The following is a 14,898-nucleotide window of genomic DNA, read 5'->3' on the forward strand; positions in this document are numbered from 1 at the left end:
CACAGCCCAGAGGATGGCAAGAGGGTGAGCATGAGTTAAAATATGTGATGTTTCAGAAAAATGCGTAAGGAACAGAGAGGAAAAAGTGGTCATCAGCACAATCTACTCCCCTCTCAACTCAAAGATGGGAAAAGCTCCAGGCTTAATATGGACCATGACAAGGAAAAATCGCTACAGCAATATACACTCGTGTCTCATTTAAAATGCAGCTTTAAGCACTCAGTCCTGTTTGTCAAAACAAGACACAGTGTGCTGGTTGAAGAAACTGTTTTAAGCTGCTTTATCAATTTTGACAACTGCAGAGATATACAGCAGCAGAAATACGTTCCAATTTCACCGCAGCAGATGCAGCTGTTTCATTAATGTGGTTAAGACCAGCTATGGATGTATTTCCTTCACAGGCAGGAACCTATATTGTGCCTGTCCAAAGTAGTACAGCAACAATAAAAGTTTACCTTCAAATCCCAAATGAATTCTGTATGTGCAAAGGTAAAAAGGAGTAATTCAGTTCCTTTTAGCTTCGTCCTCTTTACAGAAATCTTTCACTAGAACAAATTTAATTCCTTGAAGCATCTCAGATGTTTCTGTGGTCAGTTGCATTCCTGCTATCTGCTTTTCCTATTAACATTTGCATTATCCAGACCACATTTTCCAGCCCCTGGAGAAATGCAACATTACTAAGCCATGCCAAACATTTTGGCAGGACCTTTTCAAGAGATAAAGGGGCAGGGGGGAAAAGATCAAGGCCGCTCTTACCCTCTTTGCCTGTCTGCCAGGAGATGTTGTCACTTTCAGTGGGTCAGAGCTGACTCATGTCTGGAACAAGTGAACCACAAAGTGGAAATACAGGTTATTTTCATTCCACTTCCAAGGGAAGACAAAAGGTTACACTACAGCTATTTCAGGCATTACAGAGAGACTTTCAATCGTGCCAGTCATTAAAAAAAAAAAAAAAAAATATGGCCTCTCATTTTAACTCTAGCAGATTCATCTGTGACAATACCAGCACAGAAGCTGGCAAGATTCAGCACCTCTAATTCTAAAAGAAAAGTTTATTCCAGGCTTGGAGTTGTAAGAGGGTTAAAGCAAGTTAAATTAGCATGCTTGTAAAGAAAGATATCATGTACCACCATCCCACACTAGGTGCGATTTTAACATGTTCTTTTAGCCCTCAGTGTTGGAAAGTATCATATTTACAATGACTCGTGAAAGAAGAAAGTAGAACTAACCTGGCACAGAGTGGTAGAATACTCCCCCTGATGACTCAAAACCAGTATTAATTCTCTGATCTTTCAGAAGTGTTGACTCAACTTACTGAGACTAAAAGATCAAAAGAAGTTTTCATTTGGCTCAGCAAAATCACAGTGCTTTTCCCATTGATTCAGGTACTCTTGGTATTAGGTATATGAAAGCCTTCCACTGATATTTAGCATCAGATGAGTTACAAAGTATAAGTTTGACTTAAAACAGTTTACAAAGACTAACTCAAATCATATTCAGTCCCAAAATGGGGGAAAGTATACTAATCCAAAACACTGGTAACTATCCCCATACTGCAACCCAGATCTTTATGATGTCTGCTCTAACCAGTGTACCTTAACCACTCCCCAAACATAAAACTTGGACTCAGAAGAAGCAATATGCATCTCTCGTGATAGTTGCCTACATGATGCTGAGAATACCTGAAAAGATCTACTGTCTCCAGACCACTGTTATTGGAAAAACCTGCTCGAAGGTTGCAAAACCTGACAGCTCATTGCATTAGTAATTCTTAAAACATGACACAAAACAAGGAAGATAGAAAAATTCTGATCAGAAGTTAACAGGACTCACTAACAATCTGATGGCTTACATTGATCTACCACTTCCAAACTGTCTTTCATATTCATGATACAACCGTTTCATCCCTGCTCTTCAGAAGGCAATTGTCCTCATCTCTTTCCAAGTGAGCAAGTCCAGGCCTTCATCTGGGGCTGGTTTATTTAAGTGGCTCTTTTTTTCTAATTATTAGTAAGTCCCTCCCTGCAATGCTACAAACAAGATGTTCAGCTTGCCCACTGAAATACTGCTTGGATTCCTTCAGCCAACACTTACCAAGAGGCTAGGAGGGTCTACCAGTAAAGACCGCCCTATCTATACCTCCTTACCTGCACTCATTCCTAAGAACCTGCTACCAGCTACCAACAGAAGTAGGATACAGGCATAATTTGTTTTTAACTTGACTCATTATAGCCACTTCTCCAAGTGCTGGGTAGTTCAAGCACAGTTTGAGACAAGGAACAATATGAGTACATACGTACCCTCCCAGGTAGAAATAGTGGCAAGCTAGTCCTTGTGCCTGCGGAACACAGTTCAAGCAGAGTCACGAGCACTGGTTCGGAAGTACACAGGCATGCTGCCAGACTTCTCCAGTGCTGAGAAAGGAGCCCAACATAGCCACAACTCCTCATTACAGAACAACAGCATGCACTTGGAAGCAGAGTCTGCATTAGCTGTAGACACCACTGTTATCACACCGGAGTTGTGACTTCCCTGCTTTGTTCACAGAACATGGACACATACATCCCAAGCACGCTGAGGTTTATTTTATTGCTTATGGACTAATGTGGGACCTTTTTAGTTCAAGTTTTGATATACCTGAAGTATGATCACTGTTCCACATTTACTTTTAATTACCTTTCTTGCCACAGACATAATCAGTGTTTCACTGCAAGGTGAGATACATTCAACTTTAGCTGCCTAATCTTGAGAAGGCTTTTAAAAGAAGGCCTACACTCTTTGGTCTTAAGTAATAAAAATACTGATGCCAATTTATGATCCTTTTCTTCTAGTAGACCTAATTATGACTTTTTAGAGAGAACACACACAATTTGCACAAACACAGCACAGATAAGCAGCCACACACACAAATATGCTAGCTCTTCAATATCCACCTCCACATCCACCTGCACAAAGGCAGCCGTTAACTCAGTGATTTCGGTATAAAGAAATTGAGCATGACAACTTGCTTGCCAATGGGAATCAAGCAGTCATACACTTAGAGCCTCAGCCAAAATCTGAATGTTTCCTCCCACATTCATGGCAGAGTGCACATAAAAAAAAGAAAATCCACAAACTCTTTACCCAAAGCAGCATAAAAAGGAAGCAGATTTGTTTGAAATAAGGCTGACGTTTACCTACCACTGAGGAGATGCAGGCTTATAAGCAGAGGCAAAACCAAGACACATGTTAATAGCTCTTCATAGAACTGTTCAACTTGGGTGTCCACCACAACTCCCAGGTTGCTTTCTGCAGACCTGCTTTCCAGCCAGTCAGGCCCCCAGCACGTATACAAATATACAAGTGGCCCATATAGGGTATACAACCTGCTGCATGGGGTGGTTCTTCCCCAGGTGCAGGACTTTGCATTTCCCTTTGTTGAGCTTCACAAGGTTCCTGTCTGTCTGTTTCTCAAGCCTATCCAGGTACCTCTGAATGGCAGCACAAACACCTGGTATATCAACTTCTCATCAGCACCATTTGCAAACTTGCTTACAGCACACCTGGCCCCATCATCTAGGCCATTAATGAAGAGGTTAAACTGAATAGTACCCAGCATCGACCCCTGGGGTACTCCACTAGTGACTGGCCTCCACCAGGCCTTCATGCCACTCTGACCACAAAACTCATGGCCAAACTGAGGAAGTACAGGCTAGATATGTGGACACTTGGGTGGATGGGAAACTGGCTGAACTATTTCTCAACTATTCCCTTTTATCTTTTCTAACAGGCCAAAAATACACTTCTCAGGATGTAAGACAGTCCTGAGTTTCTATGGTGGTCTTTGAAATAAATTACCTTTTTTTAGTACTGTTTAACATATAGACATGTGTGTTACAACCACATTATGAATGGCAGTGCTATAGAGAACTATATAGACCAACCTGGGTACTGGAACAGTCTAGTTCTATTACCCACCAACAAGCAGATTAAATTACCCTGCCAGCCCAAAAATGGTGCAAACCAATAATAATCCTGTCTTTTACCATTATCTACAAGAACTAGTAAGAAGTTAGCATTCAACTAGGAACATTCAACAAATCATTGCTAGTTGTCTTCTAATGAGGGAGTAAGTTAGGCTACAGCTCCTCCACTGATCACATACACCTGCTGAACTTTCTCATTAATGAAGAGTGGAGGCTCAGATGTCAGCAGAGCACAGTGGTTCTCAAACCAAAACTTGCCATCCTCAAAACAACCTAAAAAGGTCAGATAGCGATAATTCTTTTCTTTTTTAAACACATGCTTATCCTTTCAAAGTCACACATAGCATGATCACAGAACAGAAAATCTATGCTACTCTAGCACTTCCTTAATAACCTTGCACAAAAAAAGGTGGGTCAGCAACAGTGGGTCAGAGCCAGTTCCTGGAGTTTGCTAAAACATAAGCGTTTTTTAAAAAAAAAATAAAGTGCCAATTTAAAGGGATGAAGATTCTCCTTTAATTTTCACAACCATCAGTGCCCTTAGCAATTCTCTGTGCAAGTGTATTGTGTTTTTTTGTGATCAGCAAAGATTGACTGAGAAGACCAGGCCAAAATTTACTCTTGGTAGTTTCACTCAACTCCAGACAGCCTTCAGCTTATTTACTGTTATCTCCACAAACACACACACAAAAATAATGAGAAATGGCTAAAGTCATTGGATTATAGGTTATTTGTCTCTCTTAAGGTGGAAATTTGCAGTCACTTTTTATTTCAGCAAAACCATCCAAAAGAAGCTGCAGACAGACTTCCTGGACAAAACGCATACTTCATTAAAAGCTTACACTTCTGCAAAATGAGTGAAAATATTTCCTTGTATACCTGAATATCCACAGTTGTGAGATTTTATCACTAAATCATAAAGTATATAACTGTGTCATCATAATTAAAGATGCTTGCCCATTAACAACCTAGAAGTACCCTATTACCTGGATTTTCTTTCAAACTATTTACAAAGGGTAACTTTGGGCTTATCTGACTGTGCACTAACCGGTGGCAGCCAACAAGCAAAAAGATTGTTGCGCCCCTTGTTACCTTCCACTGAAGGTTGCCATCCCCTCTGTTCTACTAGTTGTCTGCTCAGTTCCCTAACTCTGCTCTTTAAAGTGATCTAAATTTTAAATAGAAAAAGTAGCTTAGGAACCAGAGCAGGGGGAGCCATGAAAAAAGTCAGAACAATTTCTTAACTCATTTTAGCAGCAACTAAAAAACATACCTGACTGTTCGTTAAACATGAATTTGTTGGATTTACTGTTTATGTTACTATTTGAAGGCTTCCTTGGGCAAGTTTACTAGAGAATACACACAGCACACTCAGAGAAGAGCCTGTTTTCAGAAGAGGACTGAAGTCAGTAGTTACTGGAATGCACCATGAAAATGGATGTGTTCCCAGCAAGTGACAGATGCCAAAACAATAGAATCCTCAATGGGTACATTTCTTTATGAAGCCAGGAGTTCATGAAGCTAGTAGAGTTTAGTAGTTAGAACTGACATCTTTTGGGCACCGGGGTTAAATCTGAGCTGATCCTAAAAACTACTGTATGTCTTCAAGTGACTCTGGGAGTGTCATCTGTGACACACAAATTTTGTTTTTTAAAAATAAATGTTGTTTTCTTAGACTGTTTCAAACTAGAGCAGACTCTTTTTAGAGATGAGAACTTGAGACATTCATCAAGGAGTTAAACCAACACTAAACCAGAAACCACTTTGGATTTTTTTCCCTCTCCCACAAACTGGAATTGCACCTGAAACATTTAAAGGACTTTGGTAAACCAGAACCAAAACTTACCCTTTCAGCACAACAAACCATCTGAAAACCAACACCCGCAGCAAAAGCATGACTAGCATGGAAAGTGCTTTGCAGATGAGCAAGCAGCAGCTGTCAGAGCCTCCCCGTCCTCACCACACATGACAAGCCCCCACTTCTCTACCCCAGGATGCTCTGCAGACCCAGCAGTCAAACTTCTCATGGGTATTCAGTGTGAACTAACCAAGCTCTTCCCATTAAGAAAAGGCTCACCTATCCAATTCACACTCTTCCCAGCAAATAATTTAACGTTAATCAACAGGCACTGAGCCACATCAACCTGTGCTTTCCCCTAACAATGAGAGGCATACCCCACTCTTGAGACCTACTTCTAGAGGAGTGCAAGGCAGATATGCAGGGGTTTCACAGCGAGCTGCAGCTCCCACGCCACAGCACTGGCACAGGCAGGTTCAGCTGGGTCCACATCGCACTGCCCCGGCTTTAAGGAGCTGAAAACAAACAACGGTGCAACACGAATAGCACCCTGGCTCCAACAGAAACACTGAAGGCTGGAGCTGGAGGTTATCCCAACTGAAAGTCAACACAGCAAAGGATCACAGCACCATGCAGCTTGAAGGGACTGTTTTCCAGCAACGGTGCTTTTGCCTTACTAGTCAGTCAACCTTTACTGGCCTCAATCTGGTAAGTTCACCCATAACAGATCCTGACCAAAAGTTGCTCTTTTTTCATTTCTTCAATTTTAACCATTATTCAGCCTCAGACTCATGGTAACACATACTCACTGCTCCCTACAGACAAGTGATATTGCACCTTACAACTGCAACTCACCAAAGTGTAAGGTATTTGTTCAGCACTCTCCCACAGGCAGTGATTTACAAACACTGAGCCTCTATGGGTGCAATACTTATATGGATCCCAGAAAAGGCATTTTGCTCTGAACTAGTATACCTGGAGGTCATGAAAAACACATTTATGTGCTAACAGGATAATCACCATGGCAACCAGCTTCTAGGAACATAACAGCCAACAACTCTAGGACAAAGACAGGCCACTAAGCAATTTGTTAAGGGAGACCAACCAGTTCATATAAAGCTGAAAAATACTGAAATTGGCCAGATTTATCCCTGAATAAACTGTAAGTAGGAGTCTGCAAACTTCTTATCATAACCCATTACACAAGTTGAATCAATAGCACTACCATCTGTTTCAATATCTCAGTGCCCTTTAATGTTCTTTGAAACTTTTTAGACACCTTGTAGGGCAGTTTTAGGGCAACATTGTCCAGTGTACACCATCTTTTTATATCAAAAGAAAACTTTCTCTTACACTCAAATTCTTTGCCACTCCACACAGTGGCATTCACTTTTAGTCACGTGAGTTTGAATAACGAAACTTCAGTTATTGCAAACAACACTTAAATGATGTTTTAAACGGAATCATTTAAACACTTAAATGATGTCATTAAACGGAATGTTTTACAAAGGTAGATCAACCTCATCTTACAGATAAGGAAATAAAAATGTATTCCTTGCTTAGGGATATACAGTCAGGGACACACAGAATCTACGTAGTCTTACAGGTTTTCAGAGCTACTGCAGTAATTGTTCAGTTTCACAGAACAGCAGCTTTTCTGGAAAACGCACACCAATTTTAATCAACAGAATTGGAGATTGTAACTTATTTATGTACAACTAAAAATAGGGCACCTGGTGGGTTACAGAATCTAAGTCCCTGGTATACAAAAGCATGCATTTAGAAGATGGTAACAGGCAGCTCAGCAAACCCTTTCAGTCCTGAAGCTCTGGTGTGTTTCTCCAGTTTTCATGAAAGCAGCTCACAGAAAACAAAAACACTTTTCTGCCCAGTGCTCTCTTAGTATACTACCACAGCCAAATAACAATGCCCAGGTGTTTCAAGTTTGCTGCACTGAGTTCCACCCACTCATAATCAAGACATTTACCAAGGTATCACCAGCAGCCCCAGCTCTGCTTGTAGGGCAGTGATGGAGGAATAACTGTGGTGCAGAGAAGGATCCCCTTCTCAACCACAGCACTTCACTGCCAATTACAGTTTACACTAGCGCTACAGACACAGTCTATTTTGTCTTCCTGTTATAGGAAAAACATCATCAGGCTATTAATCCAGACAGGTAGGTAGGTGAGATCTATGTCCCCCCAGTATCATCTCAGCCTGAATCACTGGAGCTCACGAATAAAAGCTCTTAAGAAAAGTGTGTCTGCTACATACATACTGTACAGCAGTGTAGCATACGGAGTGATTCAGGCATCTACTTTCAGCACACTGATTTTCCTTAAAAAAAAAAGTCTAATGAATAATCAGTCTCTTCTGGAAGACAAAGATGTGCTTGGCTACCTTTCGCTGTAACCCCCAATTAGTTGATAAGACTGCCGCTGCCCTGGAGTGTTAGAATGAACACCTACATCACAGAAAAGATAACCATGTCCAAGTAATTTACAAAAAGAGAGTCAACAGATGTTATCAGAGCACACTGGCCTCTTCTAAGCCCATACAGAGGAAGTTAGCTGACTTCCTCATTCCAGGTTTAGAATTCAGTATGAAAGTACAGCTAAAAACCTTAAGATAAAATACAGCTGTGCAAGCTGGTGAATTTCTGCACCTCTTAAACAGCTAAGGTTCTCCACATTCTGTTACCTGGGTGGGAAAAAGCTGCACAGTCACAGAGCAAAGCCCACCCAGCTCTGCTAGTTTTGTACATTGCAGGCAGATTGCCCTTTCTGTGAGCAAAGAGACCACTGCACTATGACCTGTGCATAGGAAGGCAAGCAAGACCTACTTCTTTTCTAGCCTTCATTGAAGTTGCTTTCTAATTCAAGGCAGATGTCTTCTAACTTCATCTGAACACTTTATCTAAGCAAGTAGAGAAACCACCATTGCCTCCCAGGTGCATTTCAATGACTACTTAAAGTCTGTCAAATGCCTGAAAGAAAATCTCTACAGACCTTGGTGGCATTTAAGAACTGAACGGGCAAACAGTGAAGGCTCAGGTCATACAACACAAGCTCTTCTGAAAGAAATCTTCTGAACCTTCCTACAGCAGGTTCAAACAAGGTCACCCTCCATATAATGTCAGCAGGATATTCTGGTGCTCATGGAGTCTCCCTGTGCATATGCATATTCCATTGCTAAACCCATGAATAATGGTGCAGATCAATCTGAGCCTAGAAAATGCATGCCTTAGAGTTCTCTTTGCCCTATAATCAGATAGCCTTTTCTTCCCATTTGTTATAAGCCATAGTAGGCATACATACCTCAAAATTGCTCAGGCTAGCTCGTCTCTTTGCATAGATATGCTCACAGTTGTAATCCAAATGTCTTTGACAGAAGTCTAATTTTAAAAATACTTAGAAGTATAAATTCCACAGGAAACAGGAAAGCCGGGGAGGGAAGAAGATACCATTTATCAGCTTCTACATTTGCAGACATCTGCAGTCAGTAGTGTAGGTCATTTTCAGGGTAGGTCCTGGCAATGAAGCTTCTTTGTGGAAGAGAAAGACCTGCCAAAATTAGCAAGCATAGTAAAAAACACCATTAACAACAAAACAGCACCAGATTCTGAGTGTTCTTCAGAGAAAATAATTAACTCTTATTTGAAATATTGGATTTCTGCTAGCTTTGACATATTTAAAATCAGAAGCAGTCTCTGAAGTTACCTCATACTCTGAGTACTTTAACCTAATAAATTACCTGAGAATTCTCTAAGCATTCAGATAATCTTTGATCATAACACAGCACGCAACACAATGCCACACTGCAGAGTGCCTTGTTTCAGACAAAATTTCCCAGCTCATTAGATGCCTTGATGTTCACTGCGTATTTTTACACAGGAATGCTTGTGTGACCTGTGTCAGACTAAAGAATTAAGTTGTTGTCCAAAATAAGGACCAACAGAGAGAGTGGTGGAAGTCCAACACAGCATGGATATAAGGTACATAACTGGGGGAGCTCCTGCTCAGCATAAACACTCAGGACTGTTGGCCTACTTTTGACCTTACCTAATTTGGATTTAAGTTAATAGAACATAAACTGTTTGGAACAGAGAACTTCTGTGTTTGCGTTTCATATAACATGGCAGATCTGTGTTCCATGTCAAAGCTGTTCAGTGCTATTGGGATATAAGTTTTTGTATTTTTGGTGTATCAGTAGGATTCTTCTTTATGAATAAAAAAAGGTCAGCTAGTTTTACATTATCATAAACTGCTTCTGAAAGCATGAAGAGATTTCACTCTGCGAAAGGGACATTTAATTCCATACAATCACTTGTTTCCTCCTTCTTTCCTTTTCCTTCTGTGACCATTTTTAACATGTTTGGCTGGACGAACAATTTTAAGAATTTGGAGCTTATATTCAAGCTTAAAGAATCAGATCACTGTGCTGTGACAACATCTGGTGTCTTGACTGTTTAGGGGTTTTAACAATTTTAACTTATGTATTTAAATCATAGCAGACCACACACTTTCTAGTAGTGCTGAAAAATCACATCTAGCCTGCCACCTTCACACTGCATTTCATTCACGTATCTTCACTTTTTCCAAAGATGACAGTTTATCCACTGCTAAACATCGTGCCAAGTTCAGAGAATCACAGACTGGTTGATGTTAGAAGGGACCTCTGGAGGTCATCTGGTCCAACCCCCTGCTCAAGCTGGGCCACCTAGAATTGGCTGCCCACAAACCACTTTAGCAAGTCTCACTGTTGAAATACTACTCTCTCTCTTACCCAGGAGAGTTAATGAGTCCCCTGTTGCTTCTAAAGAAACTCATATCCTCATCAAGAGGGTATGATCTTCTCTGTAAGTACCATTTCGTCAAGCAGTATCCAAGCACACTGTAGTAATTAGCTTTCACTAAGCCTTAGAGTGCAGCCATAAGGGAGAACCGCTAGCTATATTTTCATGGTGAGAAGACTTCAGGTCCATCAAGGGGAAGCCACCCAGCCAGCCCACCTGTGCAGTAACTTATATTCAGTGATTCCACTTCCCAAAGCCCAGCTCTTATTAGAAGATGGTTGTGGAAACAGCTGAGAACACACCGTATCGGGAAAACGCACTGGAGAAGCAAGTGGAGAGAAAAGACTCCTCCCCAAGACTCCCTAAGCAAAAATTCTTAGAAACCCAGCCCAAAATATTACCACACCATTTATTTTGGAATGGTTCAAAAACAATTCTCTGGAAGTCCAGATGAGATAAAAGGTCTGCCTAACTCCAGTGTAAACTGCAGCAGCCCACTCAATGCAAACATCACCAGCTTACAGACTGGCTGACTTGATAGAGATAACCCATTTCCTGAAGAAAGTACCACTTTAAACACACAGAAAAAGACCTGTAGTTTTTCAATAATTTGTATCTGAATTAGACGCAGTTTTGAATTATTGGATCTTTAGCTATGATTAAACAAGATGTGAGAGCCCAAATCATGTCAGAGACCTGCTTAGAAAACAAAAGCCAGAAACTTTTATGTGGTACATAAGGGGGAAACCCCAAACTTTTTAATGGCAAAAACTTTTTTTTTTTTTTTTAATATCATGAGAGCCTGAAGCCCCAATTTATTTCTAATGCAAAATGTACACAGAGTAGATCTTTATCTTCAGTTTGCTTCCGTATTTTGAATGACTTCCAGATCGGTTGAGCAGGTTTATCAGGCACCCGAACTAGACGTAGCGGACACAAAGGTCCAATAAATTTGTCCATTTGGCACAGGAACCCTGTGAGGCTGTGGAGGCTGCTGAGCACCATAAGTCCTGGAAGCTGAGGGGCCCCAACATCCCCAGGCAAGAGAGGAGAGTCCACCAGCACTGAGAGGAACAATTCTCCTAGCTAGTACACCTGGCTTTCCTTACCTCTGGACATTTCCAGGTAGATGAAGAATCTATCCGGAGAAGAATACTGTACTGATGACTAAACGTGAAGCAGTCTGCAATACATTAACCTGGCTTAAGTCAGGACCAGCAGCGAGTGGCAAGGACAGCGCCATTTGCTCCCCAGACCCAGGAGGACCCTCTTGCCCTGTCTCAGGTTCAGGGCATCACTACTTCATTGGTCACACTGGTAGCCCAGACACGTGTTACTAAGGGCTTCCACCTTGCACAAATATCTGACTTTAAGGTCTGTGGTTGATTGACCCTGTTTCTGATACAGTGGTAGTTACGTCACTCTCCTTGTCCCCCCTCTACACTTCCACTCAGATCTTTATAGCTTCAGCTCATACCTTTACACCTTCTGACCATGAAGAAGACTCTTTGATCGTAAAATACAAAATCTTGTAGTGAAAGCGGTGCCTCAACCCCCTGTATGAACTTTGTTGGCCACAGTATTTGTTACTAACGCACATGAGGTATTTCTGGTATCACTGACGACAGCATCTGTACACACAAGCTAAGATGACAAACAGTTTCAGTTTTAAGCCTCGTGGGTTTTGATGCTCTTAAAGCTCAGAGGCCACTCACTGCTTTACATCTCAAGTTCTCCACTTTAAAGGCCTGTTTCTGAAAACCCGTTTTTAGAATGGCAAAATTTGAGCTCACTTACACGTCAGCACAATGAAACAATCAGTATCTTAATTATCTGATAAAAGACAACTAAAGTGGGAAGGAATAGGCGAAGAATGCACCTAAACTTTGGCTATCTTAAAAATCAGACGGGTCAGACGCAGCCGCCTCCTCCACAACAAAGAGCCCACGCACCAGCAGCGCCTCTGCAAACAGTTCTGCACGCGCGCACCGGGCCCCGGAGCCTCCCGGACGCGGCTGCGAGGGCTGCGCGCCTGCCGCCGGGCCGGGCCGCGCCTCGGCGCCGCTCGGCGCCGGGTGAGAAGGCGGCGGCGCCCGCAGGGCCGCGCTGCGCCCGCGCCGCGGGAGGCGGCCACCCCCGCCCCGCGGCACCTGCGCCCCGGGCCCGCCGCGCCCCGCCGGGCCGGAACGGCGCCCAGAGGCGGCTGGGCCGCGCGTCCCCTCTTGGGGGTCCCTAACGGGTCACCGAAAAACGGGGCGGGAGGGCGCGGCCGAGCACCGCGTCTGGAAGCGGGCGAGGCCGCCCGCGATAGGCGCAGCCAGGGTCGCCGCGCCCGCCCCGGCCCGGCCCGGCCCGCGGGTCCCACAACGCAGCCCCGGCCCGACCCGCGGGTCCCTCAGCCCCAGCCCAGCCCCGGCGCGGCCCGCGGGTCCCTCAGCCGCGGCCCGGCCCCCGCTCTCCCCGGCCCCGGCGCGGCCCGCGGGCCCCTCAGCCCAGCCGCGGCCCCGGCCCGCGGTCACTCACCGGCGAGCGGCGGCGCTCGAGGTCGCGGCCGGCGGCTGCCCCATCCCCGCGCGCGCCGCCACACCGCTCGCCCCGGCCGCGCGCGACGTCAGCGCGCCGCCGAGGGGCGGGGCGGGGCGGGGCGCGGCGCGCGCGGCAACGTCGGCCGGCGCGAGCGGGAGGGGCGGAGCGAGGGGGTACCACGCCCACTCCCGGCACCTCCCCGCGCCTCGGAGCCGCGCGCCCCGAGGGGCACCGCCCGGGGCGGGGGCGGGGCCGAGGGCGGGGCGTTGGGCGGTGCCCACCACCCGCCTCCGCCCCCCCCGCTGGCCCCGCCCCGCCCCGCGTTCCGCCACCGGCACGGCCGGGCACCCACGCACCCACGCACCCACCCACGCACCCACGCACCCACCGAGCCCTTCCCCGGCAAACACCGACCCCCCGCCCGCGCCCCTCAGCAGCCGCCGCGAGCTCCGCGGGGGTCCGTTCCCTGAGCCCGCCGAGCGCGCTGCGCGCTCCCGCCCGACTGACCGCCGCGGTGCCCGCGAACGGGCGCCTTGCCCCTCATGGATAAGCATCTTCCCAGCACCCACTGCTGTAGACAGCGGGTCTTCCGCCCCCCTCCTCTCCTGGCACCTTTCTGAAATGTTTTTTTTCTACTCTCCGGTTCCCCCTCCCACATACACAACCTGCAGGCCCTGCTTCCGTAGCCATTGCCAGGGACAGGCCTCACACTGAACAGCTTTGCCACGTCTGAGCTCTGCTCTGCGGCCGTTTCCCTTGGGCAGGAACTTGCACTGCCCCAGCTATCCCAGCGTAGCTGTTTCATTGCTCCTTCAGTCCTAACAACATGGTTATACGAATCCCCATCTGAAGTCTGTGATGGGCGGCAGTCACTGAAGTTCTCTATGTAACAACAGACTCTAGGAAGGATTCACAGATGGTATCAGGTTGCAAACTGGTTTGTGACTCCTAGTTTGCCGTATGGAATAGTGTAATGACCATACAGAAAATTCTACAATAGTCAAACTGTATGGTACACACTTCAGAAGGCCTCCTTGATCAGCTGCTTCTGGTTTTCCAACATCATTCTCATCTAGCAGTGAGTTAGATGAGGTGCTCTGAGAAGACACCACAGAGACCAGCATCTCAAAGACACTGCTTCAGTTGACTTGACCATCTCTCTTCATCTGAGAAGAAATGTGATCTACAGTGACTGTACTTGTGTATTTTTAGAAGGCTGCACCCTTTCTGGAAGCTGATTCGCTGAAAAAAATGCCTTGATCTGTATTTGTCTGATGCAGTTTATGTATTTAGCTGCAAAAAAGTTGGAATTTATAGAACTTGACTTATATTTCCAACCAGTGTACTTACATTTTTTCATGTAAATCTCAAGAATTAATGAACACCAGCCAATATCTTTCCCACTCAAATCCCTTCCTCACTGCTCCCAGCTATCTCTTCTCTTCTCTCCCCATCCCTCCCCCAGGTCACACTCTAGCCTGTCCTGAAGCTAGAGCAGAGCCTGGCTGTGACACGGGGTGTACAAGGAAGGCAAGAGCTGTATGCTGAAATCAAGCACTGCCACTTGAAGTTACAGTCACAGGGTGTGCAGAGCAGACATGGATCCTGACATGCCAAGAAAACCTAAAGGCATGAAATAAGAGATGGTGAATCTTTGCCTACTAAAATGAATATGCACCACTGACATAATCAGAGCTCTGCTGAGGAGTGAAGACTGTGATGGATATATCATCTGTCAAGGGCTGCTCCCTCCTTACCACTTTGCTTCTCTGATGCTTCAGTAGTCAAATAAGCCTCATGTCTTTTCATAAACA

At 44.9% G+C, this 14,898-nt stretch overlaps 1 protein-coding gene across 2 annotated transcripts in view; it reads right to left on the bottom strand.

Annotated features, from left to right (window-relative positions):
- The window catches only part of TMCC1 (transmembrane and coiled-coil domain family 1), a 190,279-nt gene that overhangs the window by 104,112 nt on the left and 71,269 nt on the right, over positions 1-14,898 (bottom strand). Inside the window, exons 4-5 of one of the 2 annotated variants that reach the window (XM_032987808.2) lie at positions 9,081-9,326; positions 757-816 (exon numbers count right to left, since the gene is read on the bottom strand). The gene's annotated coding sequence lies outside the window, so the exon portion shown is untranslated. The remainder of the gene's footprint in view (positions 1-756; positions 817-9,080; positions 9,327-14,898) is intronic. The other variant, XM_032987807.2, reaches the window with a different exon arrangement.

This window comes from Tyto alba, unplaced genomic scaffold, assembly GCF_018691265.1.
Source record: "Tyto alba isolate M040663 unplaced genomic scaffold, T.alba_DEE_v4.0 Super-Scaffold_3, whole genome shotgun sequence".
Classification (NCBI taxonomy): Eukaryota; Metazoa; Chordata; class Aves; order Strigiformes; family Tytonidae; genus Tyto; species Tyto alba.